The 23,676-nt window shown below is 48.3% G+C and overlaps 1 protein-coding gene and 1 long non-coding RNA gene across 8 annotated transcripts in view; one reads left to right on the top strand and one right to left on the bottom strand.

Moving 5' to 3' along the window:
* Positions 1 to 1,317: 1,317 nt before the first annotated feature.
* On the bottom strand, positions 1,318 to 6,744 carry LOC129784142 (uncharacterized). 2 transcript variants are annotated; one of them, XR_008746572.1, is made up of 4 exons: positions 6,669 to 6,744; positions 4,309 to 4,376; positions 1,822 to 1,923; positions 1,318 to 1,457 (listed from the first exon to the last, which is right to left on the bottom strand). It is a non-coding gene; the product is annotated as an uncharacterized LOC129784142 (long non-coding RNA). The 2 variants fall into 2 exon arrangements; XR_008746571.1 differs by having other exon boundaries at positions 1,318 to 1,923.
* A 111-nt stretch (positions 6,745 to 6,855) lies between these two features.
* The window catches only part of ADGRB1 (adhesion G protein-coupled receptor B1), a 295,063-nt gene continuing 278,242 nt past the window's right edge, over positions 6,856 to 23,676 (top strand). For all 6 annotated transcript variants that reach the window (XM_055800321.1, XM_055800320.1, XM_055800318.1 and 3 more), the window contains exon 1: positions 6,856 to 7,513. The gene's annotated coding sequence lies outside the window, so the exon portion shown is untranslated. The remainder of the gene's footprint in view (positions 7,514 to 23,676) is intronic.

The following is a 23,676-nucleotide window of genomic DNA, read 5'->3' as shown; positions in this document are numbered from 1 at the left end:
GTGGAGAAGGTGTGAGTTTGCCCCAGCTCTGTCAGAGGCGTTAGCAGATCCAATGCAAACCCAGTACTTGAGTAGTCGGGAGGCTTCGAAGTTGCTTTACACTAAGCTTCAGTTAATCAAGTCCCTTCACTGAGTAGCTTCAATACAGCAAATACTCTGCTAGGAAGAGAAAGAAACTCGCAACAAGTTGCATATTTCTTCAGTACAACTCTTAGCTCTCTTTGGGCTAGAAGTGTCACTTTATTGAAATTAGTCTCCAGTTTATGGAAAAGAAGTGTTTTACTATAAGGGGAAAAGAAGGAGTGTTGGTATTTTTGTGGGGAAAAGCCCCCAAACATTATTACTTAAAAATGAGTTTGAATTTATAAAGCTAACCTAGTGATATTAAAGCAATAACAAAGCAGAAATATAAGCTGGAATCAAAGTAAAGTATTTTGACTTGAATTAGGTCCACACGGCACGCTTAGCTACTGGTTTGTGAATGTGATCCTGGGATTTTGAGTTTATTTCAGGTTTTCGTGACAGCCAGTTCACATATCTTAATTTTTTTTTTCCAGTATGGAAAATCGTTTTCTTGTTTAACTATCCAGGTATCATCCCTGTGAAAGGGGATAGACAATCCTGTACAACACAGAGGTATTTTACATTTCAAGCTCTGTTTGCCAGTACTCAGGCATGGAGGCTTTTCTTGCTGTATTACTTCCACTTTCACCATTGATTTAGGAGTTCTCATTTGGAGCACGTCGTAACTACACGGAAATGAAATTCTCTCGCTTTCTGCTAAAATAAGGAGATTTACTTGGGGAAACAACTCCGTAAATACTACGTACTGCCATCTATAGCTCTGCATGGGAAACACATTTGCAAGGCAAGCCCTGTGAATGAATCTGCTTTTACACCATCCAAGAAACCTTTTGTGCTAACCAAGGTTTTAAAAAAGTGGCTAGCAGTCTCCAGCTGCTATTGTGGGAAAAGACACTGTAATTATTATTACCAATGCTACTTTTAGAAGGTGTTCAGCACTTTGCCTCTTGTGGATACAGTTTCCAAACAAGGATAAGGAAGAGCTGAGAACGTTAGAGTTTCCTTTTATGCGATCGTTTGGGATGCTCTGGTTTTGACTTCACTGGCAATTGCGTCACTCTTTGCCTCACCATAACGCAAGCAGATGCAATGCACCTCCCTCTAGGACAAGCACCTTCAAGGTTTTAATAGTTTATTACTAATTAAAATAATCCCCTTCCCCACCCCCACCCCCCATTAAAAAAAAGAAAAACAAAACAAAACAAAAAAAAACCCCAACCCTTTACTTTTATCTTCTGACTACTGGTTCTCAGCCTCCGGTTCCTGGATCTCTACCAGCTTTTGGCCTTGCCGTAGGAGGGTGGTGATGGTGTCCCTCCATACTCCAGCCAAGAGTGATCTGTAAAGCTCCTGTGATCCCTGCAAGAATGTGCCTGTTGGGGAAATGGACACAGGGAGAGTGTGTGGGGGAAGGGAGGAAAGGGAGCTGGAGCAACAGTGAATCTTGAGGATTGGTGCTGAGAGGGAAGGCAGCAGGAGGACTTCACCATCTCCTCCCCATCCCTTCCCTCCCTAGACAGGGAGGGGAAAGAAGAAAGATCAGGATCAGTGCAAAGCTCTGGAGAAGAAGAGGACCTGTGAACATCTAGGCTTGCAGCTCCATCATTCCTTCCTAGAGTGCCAGACTCAGCATCACAAATACTTTTGGAGCGGGTTTCTATCCTCTCCCCTGATGATTCAAGAGCTTTGGGACCCTGGCAATGGCTTGGCTTCCTCACCAACAGTGCAGGCACTTACCTAAGCTCCAGCCACCATCACTGGTCATGACCATGTATGTGCTGGTGCTTGTTCCCCTCACTGGGATCCCACTTTTGGGCTCCATGGAGTTGTCCCCTGACCCTGGTGTGAAAAACAAGCTGATTAGAGGAGAGGGCTGGAGTTAGGATTTTCCATGCTGTCACTTGGCACTGCTGGCACTGCTGCCTCACCTTACTTTACAACTCTATAAAATGTGTTAAATGCTAAAATTCTGGTTTAGGAGAAGTTTCTTAACATGTTGTCCAAGAATGGAGGTCTTTGAGCAAAGGCAATCCTTGAACAGAGACAATTCTTTAACGTAATACAGCCCATGTAAGGAGGGATAGCATTTTTCTCTCTTTCACTTAGGAGAGGTTGTAGTTGCTAGGTTTGACGTGTGATGATGTAAGCATTAACACACTGGAGCAGGCCCTGGCAGCAGAAACCACAGCTGGTAACAGGAATGAAAATTAATTTTAAAAAAAATAATAAAAAGACAAGAAGAGTGAGGTAGAAACCATAACCCAGCAGTTATGTGAGAAAAGGGCATGGGAAAATCCCTGTCAAGCCCTGTGTGCGGCTGAGTTATTCCAGGTCACACTTCGGCAGAAGGGTGTGGCTGGCTGAAAATTAGAAGTTTTCAAGCAGACCTTTAGCCAGGCACAATGCAGGGTGTTATAGATGTAAACACAGGCTCTGTTGCTGGAGGGAAAGTACACTCATTACTTACAACCAGTCCTGCTTTGCAGTTATCCTCCTCAAACAACCCTGGGAAGCCCGGACATTCCCTGTTTCTTCCTTACTATCCTCATTTACACCTCTGGTGGCTTGGGCTGCCCCTGGATGGAGGGGACTCTTCCAACAAACTGGGCTCAGTTTCTCTACATTGCAATTGTGCTTCCAGCAGATTTTAGGGATAGATAATTAATCCAATGGGACCACAAGCCTACCTTCACAATGTGGGAGGTGGGAGGGACGGAAGTAAATCTAAACCAGCTCTGAACAACTACCAGCTCAGACAGCTTATTTCCATCGGTATTAAGTGCTTCAAAAGCAGGTGCAAATATTTGGTATATAGAAGATATTTTGCTCTCTATTTCATGTTTCCTTCATGTACTTTGCAGTCTGAGACTGGTTTAGGCCCCTGAATTGTGCAGCTTATTCCTTCTCCCAAAATCTCTTTGCAGATTCCCAGGGACGCTGTATTTGAGCTTAGATGTTTCACATCCCATCTTGATCTTGACCAGTTTTGGCTCTGACAAGAAGAGGCGTTTTCTGTGCAATAAGCATGGTCTAAATTTAAAGCATATATAGGAGTAGAGGGATTGCTTATCTGTATTGTTTGCTGTTTCCCTTTGTCAGAGAGAAGCAGAGAGTTACATCTGGATCCAACTCATGCCTTCCCATCTGCAAAGTCCAGACAGAAAACAGACCATGGGCAAAAGCATCAAGACTGTAGCGGAGAGGAGAATGACAGTTGTCACTTGCTTGTGATTTTGCACAGCAAAACCAGTGTTTGCCATAAAACTCATCCAGAACCTCCCCATGAAGTGTTGTGGGTGGGTTGGCCTTATTAGTACCTCCATGGTGGCCTGGGAATGATGTGTCCAAGAAGTTGTTGTGCCTTGAAATCTCTGTTTTTGCTAGTCTTGTCTGCTTCTCCTTCCTCTGGCAATGACACTGGAAGGTCCTGATGGAACCCATATCTGTCCTGAGTAACTTCAGGAGTCCTCACACCCTATGGTGGTGGGACAGTGGTTGCCAGTTTGGGCTGAGCTTAGGCCTTTTGGTTATTTCTGCATGGTTTCAAGAAAAATGGGTCTGGGATCTCTGTTGCAGGGCATTTGGTGTCATAAATAAATGGTGCAGCCCTAGGGCTGGGCAGCATGGTCCTGGGAAGGTCCATACATGGGGAGCATGGAGACAACCACCAGAGCAAAGGTGTTTTTACATCTTGGTGTGTTCCAGTGCTGTTGGCCCAGTGACTCCCTTAGGAGGCACCTTTGGGAACTGTGGAGACTGATGAGGGGAAAAACCCTGTTAATGCAACTTCTCCATCCCTTTCCATGGCATGGCTGCTCATCCAGGCCCACTCTCCAGCATGATACTCCCCTTTTTGCTTGAGGATGCAAGGATTGCCTGTCTTCACCACATGAGTGGACTAGGATGAAAAATGACCTAAAACCTGGTCAAACCAGATGACTTAGAGGTAGACTGTTATAAAGTAGGCCACTTGCCACAGGTATTACATGTTTTAGTTCTGTTGGCAGCACGGAAGGAAGGGTCTATGTCTCCCCAAACTTGGACTTTAAAAGATCTGATGTGCTGAGCGCATCTCTTGCTCTGCAAATGGACTTCTTTGTCTTCGGAGAGGTAGCTTGCAGCAATGAGTTTCACAGATGCCTGTGCATTACAGTAAAGTTATTTCCTCTTAAGCACTTCACAGATGTGCAAAACCAAAGAGACCAGGTGACTGCATTTTGTTACTTCAGCCACTTGCACACCCCAAATCCTCCAGTGTCCTGGTCACTGTTGCAGCTGGCCCCAAGTTCTGCCTGCAGGGCACACAGTGAGAAACAGAGAGATCAGACCTCTTTTCATTATGTTCTTAAAGTGTGGGTCATGTTTACATTTTTGTTAAATGAGGGTCTGGAGATTCATGGGCCTCCTATCTAGGACTGCATAGAAATGGGCTGCAGTGAAATTTTTGATTGCATCCAGACCAGTTCCCCATTCCCACCAAGATGAGATTTCTATCTTGTCCCATTGCAGCAGTGGGAGTTGGAAACAGTTTTAGTTTTGTCAGTACTACTTCCTGGCACTTTTTCCTTGTGCTGAGCTTCCTTGCCCTACAACACAGGAGGGATGCTAGCTGCACCTTGCTCTGCCTGACCTCCTCAACCACAGGATGGGGAAGGAAAGTCTCACCACTTCCCCCACCACCCCAAAAGCATGGCATTAGCTGTACTGTGGGGCTCACAGGGGTAGGACCTGCTGTTTTGCATGGGCTCCTTTTGACAGGCACCCTGTGGTTCCCACCAAAACTCTCTGCTCTCCTGCTTCTACCTTCGGGGGGGTGGAGAAAGAGAAGCTGGAGAAAGTGAAGTGGAGAAGAAATCCCTGGGGGACTCAGAGGAGCAGGGAAACCTTCTTGAAGAAAAACAAACCAGCCAAACAAACTCCCGAAAGGCTGGAGAGAGAACGAGAGAGATTTCCATGCGGAGCATGCACCGTGCTAATCCAGCATAGCCGCCTGTCGGCTAAAAACAAGCATTTCAGGCCCCAGCTGCCCCTTTGCTCCAGTCCTTGCTTAACTGGAGATGTCACAGATGCCTTTGGCCAACAATGCTGCAGTGCTGGCTGGGGATGAGGAGATGCTGGTTCGCCATGCTGTACCACAGCCAGGGCTTACTCTTCAGCTCCCCTAAATGAACAATTTTCTCCTGTTTTCCCCGTTCCCCAGAAGTTTTTTTGGGGATTTAAAGAGGTTCAGAGATGTGGGAATGGAGGTAAAAGGGCTGGATGAGGTGAAGGGAAGGGAGTACAGGGGAGGAAGGCCAAGGGGCGGCCTGATGGAGGTGCCCTGGGAGAGTCCCTGGGGGGAGGAATGGGGTGCTTTTCACCCTCCCTGAGGCAGAGGGACAGAGGGTGAGGGCAGCTGTGATTTTTGTCTCTGCGCTTTGGGGAAGGTCTGTGCCCCTTCACTGATGGGGTGGGGGGTGTGGGGGTGGGGGGGGGCAGCAGCCCAGAGCAGGGCAGGTGGTGGTTTTATCTGGGAAAAGGGCTAGTTTCCTCCTCATGGAGTAGAAAGGGTTAAAGACAAGGGGCAGGTCTTGAAGTCTGGCAGGATGCTGAAGTCCCCCGCTCTCCCCCCTTTCTCCAGCTTTATCTGTCTCCCCTCCATCCCCTTCCCACACCCCCTCTCTGCTCGGCAGCCTCCTCGTTACCGGGGGACCTTCTCCGGGCTGTAAACCGGGAGGCAGCACCTTTACCCCAAAGCTGCTGGGATGCAGCATGTGCCTTTTCCTCCAGCCCATGTCCTCCTCCTCTTCCATCTGCTCAAACTCTCCCTTTCCCCCCATCCTCCTGCCCCCCTGGGGTGTTGCATTTCTTTGATACCCCCTCCCCCGCCCCCATATGCGGGTGTTGATAGAGCAAGGAGTTGGGGAGGATGCTAGAAAAGGAGTAAAAAAAAATAAAATAAGGAATGGTTAATGGCTGTTGTCTCCTCCCTAGGCAAAGCGAGTGCCCTGGGGTAAAGCCCTTGCGGGGCGATGGGGAGCTCCAGCCCCCGCCCGCCTGCCGGGCTCTGGGGCAGAGGGAGCCTCTGCCCCGGGGCTCCCCGCCCTCCTGTCCAGTCTCCCGTCCCGTCCCCCCCCCCCCCCCAGGCTGCCAGCTCCGGGACACACGCACACACACACACAGACACGGTGAGAGAGCCCCAGCAGCCCCTTCTCCCTCCCGGCACCCGAGGAGCGGCGAGCCCTGTCTGCGCATCCCGCTGCGGGGACCAGCACCTCTCCCGCGCTGAACCCCTGCAGGTTGGGGCTTTGGTGGCTGTTGGTTGGGGCTGTTTGTTTGGGGTTTTTTTGGGGATTTTTTTTTTGGGGGTGGGGGGAGCAGAGCCCTTGCCATCCCCACCACCACCATCCCGGCTCCCCCTTCACCTCCTGGCTCCCTGCTTAGGGCTAAGCTGTCCCGGGGAGGCTGCGCTGCCCAGACGCCAACACACTCCGGCTTTCGCTGGCTGCTCTGCTCCATCCATCCATCCATCCATCCATCCATCCATCCATCCATCCATCCATCCATCCATCCATCCTCTCCTCCTATAGGCTAGCAGAGCATACCCGATGCGATACCGTGGCAGTTAGGGTCCTTGCCTATAGCTGCCTGTTTTACAAAGCTCCGATCTGTGCGTGTGCCTGTGTATGTGTGTGTGCATTTTATCCCTCCCTCCCATCCCTCCCTCCCTCCCTCCCTCTCTCTCTCTCACTCTAATGTGTGATCTGGAAAGCTTATAAAAGCCTGATGTAATCCTTAATGCAGCCCCTGGCTACAAAGGCTGGATCTAGTTTCACAGAGAGAGATTCAGAAGCAGAATTTACAAAAAAAAAAAAAAAAAGGAAAGAAAAGAAAAAAAAAAGTGGGGGGAGAAAAGAAAGAAAAGCAGACGAGTGGATTTTAAACAAACATATCTTTCTGAAGAAGACCATTCTTGCTCTTCGCTGCTGGGAAAGCTACTCTGAACCCTGCTGTATATTTTTTTTTAAAGGAGAAGACTTGATCGTCTGCTTGGATCTAATGATTTACTGGCTTTTAACTGCGTTTTTTCCCTCTCCTAAAGGATTCCTCAAAAAACGGCTTAATTATTTTCAGCTTTTCTCTTCCACCTGCCTGTCTGCAGAAACACCAAAGGTTCTCCCTTCCTTTCCCTCCCCACCCCCCTTTCTTTTAGGATTTTTTTCCCCCTTTTTCATTTAATATATACATATATATATATATATAAGTGTGTATGTATATATATATGTAGAGGCAAGAGTGGTGGGAGTGGAGGGAGAGAGAGCTCTGCCATTCTTTTGGACTTCACAAGCTGCCCAATGTTGGGCTGGTTACCCCTGGATATGTTGCTGGTTTCCATTTGGAATTTGACAAAAGGAAGAAGGAGGATATAAAACCTGGGGAGCTCTTCAAGGTAAGGGGCTCCCAGCCACCTTTCCTTCTTCCTCTGAGGGGAGGGAGAGGGGGAACACGACTTCTCTGGGCTGCGCTTTGCCTTGAGTGCAGGGGGGGTCTCTCTCCATCGCCAGGGGAGGCAGGGATAGGGGCAGTGGTGGGAACCTGCTCCTCTGCTTTTGCCCCTGGAAACAGCACCCAGAGGATGTTTTCATCCCCTCTGCTCTGCAATTTGGACAGATAGAGAATAATCACTCCCTGCCATGGGAAGTTTTAACTTTTGTTCATGCGGGTCCTGTGGGCAAACATCAAGCAGTGGTGGAAAATATTGATGTCTGCAGGATGTGAAGGGGGAAATGCATTAATGTCCTGGGGAAAGGAGCTGGGCACTGGACTGTTCCCGGGGGAGAAGGCAGCCAAGCAAGGGAAGAGGAGCAGGGGATCATGACAGGAGAGCTGCAGAGCAGTCAGAGCTGAACTGCAAAGTGCTGCGAAGCCGCGGTGCCTTCCCGGGCAGCCCTGGGGTCCGGGACTCCTCAGCCTGCAATGTTGGCAAACAAAGTCTCGTAAGGATAGGCAGCTGCCTGCTCCGGGCACGAACCTGCCCCCATCCCAGCTCCTTGCTTTCCTCCTTTTCCTTGAAGAGTTTGGGGGGAGAGGGGGGTGGTGGGGGGTGTCCTTCCTTGCTTTGCTGCTTGTGTGGCACCTTCCCAGGGCTGGAGACAGTGGCTGGAGAGGTGACGAGCTCCTAATGCCCCCCCTAAAATGCCATATATCAACACTTTTCTTCACACTGTAGGAGAAAATTAGCCTTTAGCCTATTTTGAGATCAGAGTATGGCACAAACATATACACACACACACTGATCCTGGAGCTGGGCTCCTGAGGGATGCTGGCACCTAGGTATGGCTTAGCCTTTCTTTGGGGGAGTGGAGAGAGAAGGAGTCTCCATCAGGAATGCGTAATTACAAAGCATCTTGTTCTGAATCACCCTGTGTGGGAATGAATCGCAAAATGTGTCTCTCCCTCTTCCCCCACCACCCCCTTCCCTTTCACGGCCTGACATTCGCTGATGGAGGGTGGCTGTTGATGCATCTTCAGACTTTCACAGAGAGGTGTTTCAGCCATGGTTCTGCCAAGGCTGGAAGAAAAAGCAGGGTGGAGGGGATCAAGTAGAGATTTCTAGGGGACTTTTCAGCCTGGTTGTGCCCCAGTCCTGGCTGAGGGAAGGCATCAGTCCCCGACAATCAAAGGCATGGGTTGCAGATCAACTCTGCAAGGTACCTTTGGCTGTGAATCACACTCAGGTCCCTGATCCTGCCCTGGCCAAGGAAATAACCCCTGTGAATCAGTTGCACAGAGAGGAGGTGATAGGGAGGAGAATATCATGGCAAGGTCAAAGGGATGGAGGGTAAAAAGACACCCCCCCTCCCCACCCCTGACTACCCCATCCCTTTGGTGCTGGGGCTTGCAGGGGTTGAGGCTCAATCCAGCTCCACCACTGGGTCTGGCGAGGGCCAGGGCCAGCTGACAGCTGATGGCTGAGGGAGGAGGAGGAGAGGAGGGGGGACTGAGGAAGAGCAAAGCTACTTTGACAGATGCCAAAACCTGCCTGTGCGGTAGAGTGAAAATCATGATGCCTCAAAAGCCTGTGCTCCCTGGGAGGGGGCCAGGGGTGGTCAGGGTGCGGGGTGCACCTCCCCAGCCCCTTTACCTGTTGATTAGCTATAGGTTTGCTCTCACCTGGCCATGTAAAGCCTAAAAAAAGCCAGGAGAGATGAGCCTTGGGCACTCCACGGAGTTGACTAGCGACCTCCGCTGCGTAGCAGGGAGGACTGTGTATTAATGATGATGACTCTGCTTTGGCTGGTGCTGAAATATCTGTATTATCTATTATCAGCTGGGAGACGAGGCTGGAGGCTTCGCTAAACTGGGATCTCATCCAAAGCCTGGGCTGCTAAAGGAAACAAACAACTCCCCATGCATATTAAGTGGGTCCCTAATTAATTAATGACTCATTAACCTGGGTCCCAGCGTCCTTACTGTGCTCAACACCTCGCTGAGGAAGAGGAAGGAGGTTGCAGGGCACAGAGCAGGGGAGGTTTTTACCCTCGGAGGGTACTGAAGAATTGCACCAGCTCTCAGCCAAGCCGCACTGCAAGGGGACAGGGTAGGGCTGAGCCAGGGTCTGAGCCAGGCAGGGGACAGGCAGAGGGCTAAGCAGGCAAGACATCCTGCCTGGTGGGTCTCAGCTGCAGCAGAGGGACATGGGGACCATGGGGGTGCTGGGGGGTGGGGGATGGGACCAGGGGACCCCCATGCCCCAGTCTGTGTGTTGTAGTGGGGTCAGGGTGCAACATCGCATCTGCTGCAGAGGGCGAAGGGGAAGGTCAGGCAGAACTGGACAGGGGCAAGGCGAAGGCAGGGCAGGAGCAGGGCAGAGGCAGGGCAGGAGCAGGGCTTCGGGCCCTTTCCATAGCACTTGGGATGGTGTTGCAGAGCCCTGGGTACAAGGCTATGGGCTCAGACCCCCCCATAATTAACCAGCAAAGGTGGTCTGGCTCAGGGAAGGGCTAGCTGTGCAGTGGGGTGGTTTTCCAAAGATGAACGGTCTGAACCCTTATTCCCCTTACATGGGGGAAACTGAGGCAGGGGAGGTTGTCCCAGACCCCATACCTGGTCTGGGAAATGTGTGTGTATGTGTGTGTGTGTACTCCTGAACCCCAGTCACATCCCCAAGGAGCAGCCAAAGGCAGCCTCAGGGGTGGAGGGAGCAACACCTACATCCCACTGTTCTGCCACCCCAGGGAGAGCTGCATTGCCCTCTGCCCCGCAGGCACTCAGCGGTGCTCCAGGACACACACACAGACCTCCCCCCCCGCCCCCCCCCCCCCCCAGCAGTACCCCTTGCCCAGCCCCTATAGACCCCCTTTTTGCAAGCATCCCAAACTTAGCAACAACCCCTCCCTACACACACTCCTCCCTCCCCACAGCATCGAGGCCGCCCCAGATGCAACCCCGGGTGGGAAAGGCTGGGAAAAGGGGTGTGTGGGGGGAGCATCTCCTAGTGTCAGGGTCCCCCCAGCCTGGCAGCTTTTGGTAGAGGGGGGGTGAGAGGGCGGCCGGGGCTTGCGGCGAGCGGCGGGGAGGTGGCGCTCGCAGCCCGGCTATCGCCGCCCGCCGCCCCCGGAGCGCACGACTGCTCGGCACAGCCCGCCGGAGCGGGGCTCCTCCGTACCTGCCCTCCCCCCCCAAAAAACAATCCCCCCAAAAAAAACCAACAAACACACACGGCTGGGACTCGCAATAAGGGCTGCCTCACACCCCGTACCCGAAACGCCGCCCCACGGGGTTTATTCCCCACGCTGCGAGCATCATCTTCCCGTGGGCTTTTTGCGCGCCCCCCCCCCCCCCCCATGTTTTTTTACCGTACTCCCCCGCATGTTTTATCTGCCCCACTTCTCCCCATCTCAGCATCCTGGGGAAAGCAGACGGTTTTTGGGCTGCCAGGGACTCTCCTTGGATGCGCAAGCAGCTTGTGCAGCTCTGCTCACCCCCATGCCCAGGAGTTGGGGGAGCAGCCCCCAGCCCCAGGGGCTTGCTTGGGGGCTACATGTGAACCCTGGCTTCGTACAAGTGGGGAATAGGGTGCTCAAGCGCTCTGCTCCTGGGAGTCAGCCCAGAGTATCATGCAACAGAGATCGTGCCCATTCATTGCTCCTGGCGCGGGGTGGGGGGTGGGCGGGTGGGCTTGGGGGCGTGGGGGGGTGGAGAAGATGATGGAGGGTCTTCCCAAGGTGCCTGTGTGGCTGCAGATGGCTTTTATTCCCCTTTTTTGGGGGGAGGGAGAGGGCAAAGCAGTGTGATCATAGATCCAAATGCATCTCCCGTTTCTCGAGCGTAGCACGCAGGAAATCCCCTGCCATCGGTACCTGTTGCAGGGTATCAGCTTGGCTCATTAATTAGCTCCAGGAAAACCGCGCTGGTAAACAAATGAGGCAAAGCTTTTCCTGGGCCTGATCCCGGGCTTGCGGCATGCTGATTGCCACCTTTCTAGGACAGGTGCAAAGAGAGAGGAGTATTTTCTTCAAGATGGATGACACGCTGTCTCTGTAACTAGCTCGCCTCCTCCCCTTGGAGAAAATTCACATCCCCAAGCAAGCCTTCAGAGGGAAGGGAGCTGGCACCTGGCCTGGAGGTTTGCAGAATACTGTCTTTCCTGGTGTCGCAGCATATATAGGAACAGCTCAATGTAGCTGCAGGCAAAGTGCAGGGGTCCCCAGCACATCTCAGCACTTGCCATGCACAGGATGCTCCCACGTTCTTCTTGTGGCTCTTGTGGCTCTTCTTGTGGCTCCAGACACAAATTGTCTGGACTTTTCACTTGCCTGGGGTTTGCAGAAGGCTCTGGGGTGAAAGAAGGTGGGAAGGAGGGAATGCTTGTGCTTGAGTGAAACTGGACTAAGGCTTAGGTAACTTGCTGATGGGGGTTGATGTCCATCGATATATTTGGGTGGGGTGGGGATCTGGGGCTCTGAAGCATGAGAAGAAAGGGGCTGGGGCACAGTTCTCTCAGCCAAGGTGGGATAGGATCTCCTTTGCATCTCAGTTGCTTTGAACCACATCTCTGCCAAAGAAAACAGTATTTCAGTGTCCCATCTGCACTGGAGAGGCAGGGGACCCTTTTGACTTGAGATGTATTCCTTTTATTTAGATTCATGTGTAGCCTCCTTAGGTCACAAACCCACTGAGGACCAGCCCTCCAAGTCCCAAATCACCATGACAGGGAACTGTGGCAACCCACATTTCTCCAAATCAGGGCCACCACAGACATCATCCTGGTCTTTAGCATCCTCCAGAGCATCCAAGTATAGGAGGTCCCATCTGCCTTGTAACCCTTCTTAATGCTCCTGCTGCCCAAAAGGCAATTCTTCCACAGCGCCACACCATCCCCAGACGCATATTGATAGCATTTTATTAGAACATAAGAATTCACCACCTGGAAGCCAACCTTCTCTCTTGGAGAGCAATCTGGCAGACCAGCCCATGTGGAGAGTGTACATCCCTTTCTCTGACATGCACTCTGTGTCATGGTTGGCTCTTTAATACATTTTGCAATATGCTGGGGCTACAAAACACAAGACCACATGTTATTAAAAAAAAAAAAAAAAAAGGAAAAAGGAAAAAAGGAAAATGAGCAATAAATTAGGTCCCTTCAGGACACCCATTCATCATCACTTCTTGAGCTTAGAAATTTCTTGTGGTGCCTCTTGGAGTGAGAGTTTTGTATTAGTTTGATTATGGTGAGATAATTTCTCATGTTGCTCCCAGAAGCTCTCAGGGAAAGGGGTAGCGGGGGTGGGGAGAAAAGAAAGATAATACTTTAAATCAGAGGGCTGTTGGATTGGTGACTGTTTTGCGAAGACACACATCACTGCCCCCTTTATGAAAATTTAAATTGGTTACCTCTGTCAAAGAAAATGAGAGAAGATTTGCTGATTTTAATTTCTTGGAGTGAATCACCCCCTGCCAAAGCTATCAAGATTAAACTGGGGATGGTTCCCTACTTTCCTTCTCCTACTCCCTCTGATTTTTTTCTGAAATATCCCTTCATAAAACATTGATCAAGGAATGACCAGCTGATGATAAATAAGCTGTTGAAACTGCAAGCTCTGCCATGTTTGCTGTCACGCGTTACCCCTGGGACACGGGGGATCAGGGAAAGCAAATGGCATCAGGAGGAAGAAAGAACAGAGACCTTGTAAGGAAATCTAGACATTCTACCCCTTTGGAATATTTGGGGGTAAAAATTAAACCAGATGGCAGTTATCTTATGTGGTGCATCGTACATTAGCCTGAAGTGCATGTATGAAGCAAGATACATAAAGTATGCAAAATCCTCCTTCCTAGCGAGCATCACATTTTTTAGGTTGGTGATTTACTCCTGGTAGAGCTGCTGCCTGCTGTTGTGATTTGGCCTGAGAGAAGGATGGAGGAATCCCGCATATATTTGAGGCACCATTTTGTGCATATGGTATGATGCACTAGTATATATTTTTACCAGCTCTTTTTCTGAACATCCAGCAGTGGTCAGAGGCAGGCCTTGTGATACCCCATCCTACAGTTCCAGCACTCCCACCTGCATGCTCACCTTGCCTACTACCTGTAGTCAGGCTGGCTTTACTAGATGGAGATATTTCCTCAGTTTTTGAGCTCAGCTGGCCTATAATAAAGTCCTTGCTGTTTGCAAAATGGCTCTTTTCTTTCTCCCCCCTGCCTTAGTACTATCCCATTCCTGGCAGACCTACCCATTCCATATTCATTGAGAGTTAGCATAGTTCTCTCGCTAAATGCTTTCAGGATAGGGGTCATCGCAATTTCTGTGTTAGATTAGATCTGGAGTTGAAACCCTTTGTCTCTGTCCCATCTGTGCTTCTGTCTTCTTGTGGATGTCTCAGCTGAGCATTTAAGCTCACAGCTCCACAAGCCACTGAAACTTTGGTCTACCTGACACCAAGCCCCATGGCTTGATTTTAAAAGATGCTGTAGTGTGATCCTCTCTAAGGACCAAGGGCATTGTAGGGCTGATCTCATCCACTGCCAAACCATATGTCTCAGACCAGGGGTTTGGGTCACAGTTAATTGAGACATTGGTCTTTCCTCAGTTTGGTGCTTTCTTTTGTAAAATGGGGATGCCTTCCTTCCTCTGTGCCGGCCGTTCAAATGGACTTGGTCAAACAACACCTCCTTTGGGACTCTGAGATGAGAAGCACCAGCCAAGCACCAGGCATAACTTAGTTTTCTCGTGTTTTGACTGTGAATGCATGTCTACCCTTAAATATTCCTCCTGAGTCATGTTTTCTTGTCCTTTCTCAATCCTTTTTTTTTTTTTTTTTTTTTTTTTTTTAATGCCTTTCTACAACTGAGGGTCTGGAAGTATGCAAGTGTCCTGTACCTGCCTTGGATTCACTCTGGATTAAACACATGCTTTTCCAGGAGACGTATAACACTCCATCCAGCAAAAATAGTCTTTTGTACAGTCCAGCCCACTTTAATAAGCAAGCAGATTATGCCTGGGGTAGGAGCCTGGTTTATACTCTGTGTTGTTTAGCAGCAATCTAACAATGGCTATCTTCTCGAAACAAATATCTGCTGGTTCCTGCAAATGAAAGTCGATACAGCTTCAGAAGGAAATTTGTCCCGATGGGGTCTTTTGTATTGAAAGCCCTGTTGGTAGATTTATTCATTGTGCAGGTTCCTTCCCTTAACAAGTCAGTTATTCATTGGGCATTGCTTGAGGGTGTGTGGAATTTATGGTCATAGTCTTGTAATCAGATATTTTGTTATAGAGGGCTTTGCCACTGTAGAAGGTTTGAATAAATCAGTATGCAGCAAAAATTGATCCTCTCACAATCTATTTCCAGACTCAGCTCCTGTTTTAAGAGTATTTTCTCCCTTCTTGAACCATGCTACTAAAGCCTTTGCACGTTTGTGGTCTGGTCAGCTCTGCCAAAGCTATGCATTAGTGCAAGTGCGCAGACATGCACACACTTACAGGTGTTTTCTGGGCACAATTTTTCTTCTGACCACATTTGAAATACACACTGTAGCCATTTCCCAGGCAAAAAAACCCCAGACTTTTTCTCTATCACCTGACTTCAGCATCTGGAAGTTGTAAAGGATTGCTTGAAAAGGCTTTAATCAAATGCCAGTGAAGAAAGGGAAATCTGATTTTGAGTAGTTGCACTGACACCTTAACTACTAAAGAGCTTGGCCTGCTAATCTCCACTTCTCAGATGTTGTTCTACAATCTGATCAGCCCTATTGAGCTGAAACAAGGGTTAATTGCTGACAAAAAGCTCCTCACCTTTGTCCATACACAGAAAGGGGCAAGGGTGAGCACCTTGCTTTTTGGAGCTTAGGGCCAGCTTGTCATATGCAGGCAACGGTAAGGGAATTTGATTCTTGTGTGTGCCACATGAAAATCTCTCTATGAAAGCAGAATTACAGCAGAGCCTATGATTTTTATGGCAGAAATCAGGGATGAGAGGAGAAAAAAATTCTCTGTAACCTAGCAGCCTGTACAGCTGCTCTCTGTTAGGTCGTGGGTGATGTTAAATGTGTGAATGGCAGTGAACCTTTTCCCTGTGAGCAGGGCACTACTCTCTTGGCACTTACACTTGGGATGGAGCTCGGCAGTGATGTGGTTAGTCAATGGTGTCACATGCTGCCTGCCTTGCAAGTGTTCCCTGAGGCACAGCATCTTTCCAAGGGTGGCTCTAGGGGTGGGTTTCGATTTAAGCAGAGTGTTTGACAAAGGACATTTACTGCCTGGTCTGCTCTGGTGAGTGCAGTCAGCCTGAAAGAGTGTAAGACCTTGTGATAAGGACCATGTGGATTGTATCCATAGAGCATGTGGGCAGGCAAACACATGGGTGCTTATGTGAGACAAGGTCAGTGGGTCTCTGAGCTGCCCACATCTCAACAGAGGCAGCAGGTGTGACACAGCACTGCCCTTCCAGTCACCCACCTTAGCACCTGTAGATCAGCCATGAGGGCAAGTGAAGGACTAAGTAAATGGTGAACGAACATTTGCTGCATGTTCTGAATGCTTAAAAAAACCCCATGAATAATGTTAAATATTGTCTGTCCTTTGTGACTTGCTGGCTCCTGCCAGCTTGGAGTTTTTAGATATGTTAATAGGGATAGCAATGCTGTTGGGACTTCCAGATTCTCCAGATGGACATTCTGCTACCAGCAGGAGAGATGGTGACAGTCAGTAGCACAGCAAGGCTGGGAGGGCGAGAGGAAAACTGGGAGAGATCCCAACAAATGCCAGTTAGCTGGGGGGTCCAATTAAGCAGAATGCATGGAAATACCAGGAAGGCATCCTTTGCCATGAGGGTTAAGATGCTTGTAGATGTTCCCAAGGCATCCCTCAGGGACTAGACAACTGCCTGTCTGTGGACAGCACCTGCAGGCATGGAAATGCCACTAGAAGGGGAAGTTTTGGTATCAAGCCCCAAGATGGGGTAATCTCAGTCCAGATCCTTATCCTCTACCAAGATGGAGGAAGATGGCAGGGTGGGTTGGAGGAGATTTCCAGAGTGTCTTGCAACTGCAAGCACCTGTGATTCTGTGAAGATGAGTCACGAGTGTTGCACACTTTGATACCCTCACTGGACATAGCTGCCCTCAGGAGCTGCTCTTGGGCCTGTATATGCTGAGCCAAAGGCCTGCAGGGTATTTAAAGGTGCCCTGGGAAAAGCACTGAAAGCTGTCTTGCCAGGACAATCTCCAGGAATGAACTATATGACAGCACCCTTCAGGCTTGGTATCTCAGAAGGGAGGAAATCTGATGGGCACTGAAGTCTGGAGGCTCAAATCTAAGGGCACTGAGGTGTTTCAAGTGAGAGCAAAATTTTTTGTTACTGTATGAGACAGCCTTACTACCCCTCAAGAAGCAGAGACTGTCCTTGCCCTGTGCTGGGACAAAGACCTGATTTGATGTCCTGTTGACTTAATCCCACTTTTCTAGCCAAGGACACTGCTGGCAAGTCCATACCCCTTCATCCCTCTGGAGTCTTACACTGAGTTTTTGGCTGGGCTGTGGCCAGTGGCTATGCTACTTCATCTTTGATCAGGAATGTGCATACACCTAGCTCTAAGATTTGATACTCAGCTTCTTTTATTTCCATCACTGAAGCTTTGTTGTGAATAGCTTCCTCTGTTGTCCTGGGAAAAGCCAAGCATTCAGGCTTGTTTTGCAGTTGAGGGGAGTCTTCTCAGGTGTGGAAAGAGGGGATCCTCCACCACAGGCTGCAACAGCTACTTTTTCCTGGTTCTGTTGTTATGATGGCTAGTGGGTCCCTCCCTTGCTTGGTCTGGTTCTTGACATCTGATTAGTAGCAAAGATCTTTACAAAAGGACCTCTAAGACCATCCTAGAGTGCCCATGAGAACAGCACTGGAGTACCAACAGCATCAGGTACAATGTGGGATGTAATGCTGGGGATGAGGAAGATGGCTGGTAAAGCTGGCTGTGATTTCCACCAGCTCCCAGCATGTTCAAGGACTATTCCTTGGACTGGAGCTCATCTTAAAAGGTTCAGGGAACAGAAATGCCTTTCTCTTACCTATCTTGAACAGGTCTTAAATGTGTTTACAGAGGAACTCACCACAATGTTTTCCATTTTGTGTGGTGAGGGGAGTGTGGGACAAAGAAGTAATTTTTCTCCTCTCCCTTCCCTTGCCCAAAAGGGTGGCTGGATCTAAACAGGACACAACTCTTCCCAGTCCTGGAGCTGAACAGTGCTGGGCAGTGATAGGAAAGCTGGTGCTAAATACAACTACCACACACAACTAAACATGTAGGATGCTCCACAGCAGACATGGCTGTCTTTCATGTGGACTGAAGAATCTTCCTGTAACCTTCTGTACTCATAAATGCAGTTTATGAACCACAAGGTGCACAGCACGCTGTAGCAATGTGGTTATTAAAACCCCAGCCTCCCACCTCAAATTACAACCCAAATGCTGTGTTTGTTTCCCACTTAATACTTGCCCTCTGAGGTTTTCTTTTAGTGCTAAGCCCTTTTGAAGTTGCTGTTGATTACACAGCAGACAGCATAATCTCCCTGTAGAAGTTATTTGTAGCTGGGGAGGAGGAGGAGGAGGGGGGAAGAAATCAATCACCCTAGTGCAAATGCCAGAAATGGGGTGGAGAATTAATGATGCTGCTCAGCCATACTTTCCACTCCGTGGTCCATCCTGCCACTCAGATGTCCTTTTCTGAAAGCATCGGTCTGATTGCTAAAACTCCTTGGATGGTCAGAGAAGGAGTAATTGGAAGGGGGGCTTAGCGGTGCAGATTGGCTTCTAGTCTGGAAGGTGACTTTGGTGGTGTAATTGTTCTGTCCAGCCACAAAGCCCTCATCAAATACTGTCAGCTGGGGCTCTGCCTATACCCTTATTTTCTCTGTTCTTGTGGCAAAGCCTGTCTGTTTCCTGGGTCATCAACAGGACAAATTATTTAAAGCCATTGTGCTTTATTCCTTCCCAAATTATTGATCAACACTGCTGTCTCCGAGATTTTCTTGATGAGCTCTTTCAGGCTTACATCACTGTGGGTCGTACAGCACTGAACATGAGCACGGCCAGTGTAGGGCTACTGAGCACAGAAGCAGCTGGCTAGTCTTTGGCTTGAATTAGATGGAAAATGAACCATTGACAGAGATAAGCTCAACATCAGGTGGTCTTGTGATCTTGCTTCATCTCCAGCTCACCCCTATCCCTCTGTGAAGCTCCTGGAGAACTGTTGCTATCTGTGAACTGTGAGTTTCTTTGCACCCTTTCCTAGATGCTCTCAGCCTCAGGAAAATTTGAACTGGGGGTCCATGAGGTTAGGGTAGTTGGTCCTCTTTGCTACAATGAGGTCCATCTCTTAGCTGGTGCTTCATGGTATTACTATGGCAGAAATGGTGAGGGTGGGAGAGTTCTAGGCTTACAAAAAGCTGGTATGCAAGCAGCAGAATTTTCTCTGTGGAAATCCAACTGCATTGTCAAAGCTTGAAATTGTTTTTTGGTTGGTTGGTTGATTTGGTTTTTTCTTTCTTTGGAGGGAAGACTCTTGCTGGTGAGTTTTGTCTTCCATATGATCTTGACTTGATCCATTGTGGGTCCTGGATGGCTGCAGTATTTGGATTTTGCCAAACATTAACCAAGAAGAGCTTTGAAACGGTAACAGCACAAAGCCTGGCATTTTTGCACTGGTGTGATAGGCAGGCAGAACCGGGAGGTGGAGAACATCAGCCCAGTCCAGCCCAGTGCACCAGCTGCTGGTTAATGGTTGTTTCACTTTATTTCAAAGAATCCATAGCAAAGACTCCAAAAGTGTTTGCGGCTCAGTAAAACATTAGCTATTCTTCCCCTTGGAGAAGAAAAGCTCTGACATTGGTAAATATTCAAGGTGAGAGAATAGTGAGGAAGCCTGGGTAAATATTATACTGCTGTTAGCAACATGGCATCTAGTAAAGGCTCTGGCTGAGGCTGAGCATCATTGTGCTCTGTAATATCAATTCTTCTAAGATCATTTTCCTTCTTATTCCAGGAGTGGAGTCGGTTTCACCTGGCACCATCAGAGTTTCTTTTCCTTCTAGTTAATCCTTGCAAGGCCCTTGCTGTCCCAGCATCTCTAGTGTGTGTGTGGATCTGAAATCATGCACATCTGCAGTCAGTGAAATATCACATCAGAAGTTCATCAACAATACATGCCAGGGGTTGTTCTTTGACTAAGTGGCATGGTGCAACTTGTTGCCACAGGGCTAAGGGACTCTAGCTCCCTACCTGCAACTTAACCTTGATCATATGATTTATCAGTAACAGTCCCTGGCCCATGATGTCCCCTGCATAGTTCTTGGCATTACCTTGGTAACAATTACATACTGTGGACAGCTGTCAGACAGTTCTTGAGCCCAGGCTCTGTCCCTGTGTGGTTCAATAGTATAGTTGCAGACAAAAACACCACTATCCAGCCAAATCATAATACATTTGGTGACCAGGAGAAAAAGAAAAGCCAAAGTGAGAAGGGACCATTTGCATCAGTGTTCAGGCTTACAGGGAAGTGGTACTCACAAACCACATCTCAGGACATTTTATATATAGCCCGGGATGTGCCAGATAGTAACATAGCTAGCAGTGTGGATTTCCATTTGGTGGCTTGGCCTACAGCTAGTTGAAATCAATGTGGAGCACAGTGGAATGTGACATCTCAGATGAGTCTCCAATCTAATACTGGCCCATCTGGGCCACACTCCTGAACCCACTCTTGCTGTTTGAGAGAGGTTTGGGGCTCACAGGACAACACCAGTCCAGTGCCCCCATAGAAAAAACCGGCAGACCTGGCAGCGCTTTTCTGTCCAAGCTTCAGTGACTTTCAATAGCTGGGAAGGATCCTGGCTCTTCCTTTGCACCACTTCTCAGTAGTAATGAGGCAAAACACCACTGACTTCCCTCAGCATCTTTCATCCACGGCATGGGGGAAGACATTTTCTTCACCGCTGTACTGATTGAAAGTCGAACAGCCGTCAATCCTGGGTTGATTATGTTCCTTGGAGCACTGAGTCTCCTGCAGGCTCTGAGAGCCTACATGCATGAATGCTAACCGGTAACCCAGCAGAGTCTTCAAAACCATATTTTCTTGTGAGACAAAGCCTGATAATTTCTGGCCATTCAAAAGCATTCAGGAACATCCTAAATTGTGTCCTCTGGGCTGGATTCCAATGTCAAACCTTTTGTATTTCAGAGTCTCCTGTATGATTATTGGAACAGGGGGATGGAGTCACTACATGAGCAATCAAGGACCTTCCACCCTCCTTTTCTCCACCACTATGGCATTTTGCTGAACCCCAGGGTACTTTCTAATCCTTTCCTCTTCTTGTGCTGTAGTTAGGGTCCATTAAACTAAACGGGGACAGGACACAGATCCAAAAACCGCTCTGCATTTGTGCAGATAGTTTACTTTTTAGCACACACTCTGATGTGTTTTCAGCCCTGCTGAGGCAGCATGATCCCATCCCAAGCCCGGCCACAGTTCAAAGGACAGCCCTGACCAGGCTGGGCTGTTCTCAGCAGGGACATGGGTCACCCTTTTCTGGCAGGGAGAGGAGTGAAAACCCCGTCAATATGTTGCCCTGTTAATTGTAAACCAAGCAGCAGTACCTGGGCCGAGCTGTGTGGAGATGCCTGTCTGGGGGCTCCTCTGTGCTATAACATCACATTGCAACAATCAGCCACTTTTACAGCTCCATAGATCACTGGATAAAAAACACATTTAATTCTATGGTAAGGTCACTTTTTAGTTAAAAGGGACAGAATGGATTTAATTTATAAGCCTCTCCAACTTTATGGCTTGCATTTAGAGTTATATCTATTATGTAGTGCCAAAAACGTATTATAAAAATTGATTCCCCTTTTCTCCTCCCTAGATTTGCTGTGTCAGGCAGGTTCTGATTACCCTCCTGTTTGCTCCAAGCCAACAGATAGACTGAGGTAGATCTAAACGTCGGGGATGACATCTGTGACTGCAAAGCACAAGTTTATAGGGAATGAAAGCATCCCAGTTCTATTCCTGGGTGGGTGGGAATGAACATGATTCCTACCAACCTACTGCAATACAGGATATGAGGACAGGGCTGCGGTCTGTGGGGGAAAGTGCAAGTCAAAGTGATTGCAAGGTGCAAGGGGTCAGCAGGCTACTGTCTTTGTGTGGGTCCTTTCGTGGTAAGGTGACATAGACACGTTTAAATTCAACAGCAAATTTCAGGCAAGAGAAATAAAGCTCAGAGGAGGTTAGGGAGAAGAACCTTTTTCTTTTTTTTTTTCTTCCAGGAAAGCTTTTAAACATTTCCAAGGGTCTTCACATCAGAGAGAAAGAGGTTTGGAAAGAGGTCATTGAAGGGAAAGAGGGAATGGGGTGATAACAAGAGAAAGTAGACCAGATTAATCACCTGATCATCACTCCCAGCATCTCAATAGCTGGTGCTGTAGGCACACCTTGGCTTTATTTGATTTAAGTGGTCTCTGTAGAACAATTAACATCAAAGAGAGGGAGTCAAGGGAAGTCAGCACTTGCAAGGCCAGAAGCGATCATTATAATCTTATGTCTGAACTCCTGTGGACAGGGGTGGTACGTTCATGCCATGCTGACTGCACGGATGCTGTGACTTGTGGTAGGAATCAAGTGAACCTTTTATAGAGTTGCTGTGTCTTGGTTTAGAGACTTCCAAGTGGTGATGAATGGAGCATGTTATATAAATGAGGGAGACTTGAGAGAGGGCTCCAAAAGGAATAGGTAGCCTGGTTCCTCCTTGGAGTGTCTCTATATCATCGTTCTCCTACCAGGAGGGCAGCCAAAGGGAGATCTGCCTCCCTCCCTTGCTGCTGTGCTTCCTGAGCAACAGTTTTCTAACTCTGTGATTAAGTTGTGCTCATAAAATTCGTAGCAAACACTCTGGACAAGCTGTAAGCTACCCTTTAAAGTTGAGAAGGGGAGAAGTGAACTGCATTTGCCTATATACAGTCCTGGCATGCTTGACTGAGTGACTGCAGTAAAACTAGAGCTATAAATAAAACACATGTGCCTGTGTCCACTATAGTAATCTCCTTGGAAGATGTTATTTGCTTCAGGACTTCAGTGAAATGTCCATACTTCCAGCCTCCATTTATATTAGTTATGGTTTGTTTTTTTTTTCTTGTTGGGTGTTTTTGGTGTTGTTTTTTGTTTCTTTGGTTTTTGCTTTAGTGCAATGAGAACAAGGTAGTACAGGACACTCAGTCTAAAACAGCAATGTGAACAAAGTGTTAAGGGACACTTGGACTGAAATAGCAGGCAGTGGTGAGGAACAAACACAGTGCCAGGTAGGGGTGAGGAGGGACTACACGTTCCTTGAACAGGATCACACTGTGGCAGCAGTGGCTGTTCCCCCCGTGGGCTGGAGGCACTCTTCTCTGAAAGCTGTATCCAGTCTGGGTTTAATTGTGAATGACACAATCTTGTCTGAGTATTGCATGGGCCTGAATGGAGAGATCTGTGGCCTGTGTTGTTCACCTTTGCTCACCTAGTTATGAAACATGGACAAAACAAAAAATCTGGAAATTGTGAAAGTGAGTCCCTTCAAATCTTGACATGCTAAGAAATCTTTTTTTAAAAAAAAGCAATCAAAAAAACCCCCAAACAACTGGAATTTGAACTGTGGTCATCCTTTCTAGCTTGTTTCAGCATTGACAGCTGGGAATATACTATTTTTTTTAATTCTGACTTGTAATTTTTTTAATATTATCTGTCTTATATTTGCATAACTTCAGGAATTCTGGTTTTGCAGAGTAATACCAGGTAATATGACAGCTGCCACAAAGGTGTCAGAAATTGATGACAGAGGTATGTCTGAAAGGACCAGAAGATTACCAAACACTAATAAGGACAGAATACAGTCTCCATGGGGAGTGAAGTATTTGCCTCTGCATCTTTTCTTTCGGTCTCCAAGGAGCTCTGTCTCTCTAACAGCAGCATCTTAGAAACTGAAAGGAGCAGTTCACAGGGAATGAAGGTCTCTTTGGCACTGTAGCCACATTTATCAGCATCCTGGCTGGAAAGGGCATGTCCTTTAGGTTTATTGTGCATGTG

This window comes from Falco peregrinus, chromosome 3 (genome assembly GCF_023634155.1).
Source record: "Falco peregrinus isolate bFalPer1 chromosome 3, bFalPer1.pri, whole genome shotgun sequence".
NCBI classification, from domain to species: Eukaryota; Metazoa; Chordata; class Aves; order Falconiformes; family Falconidae; genus Falco; species Falco peregrinus.
The sequence above is the reverse complement of the archived record's forward strand: the minus strand, read 5'-3'. Positions and strand labels throughout refer to the sequence as shown.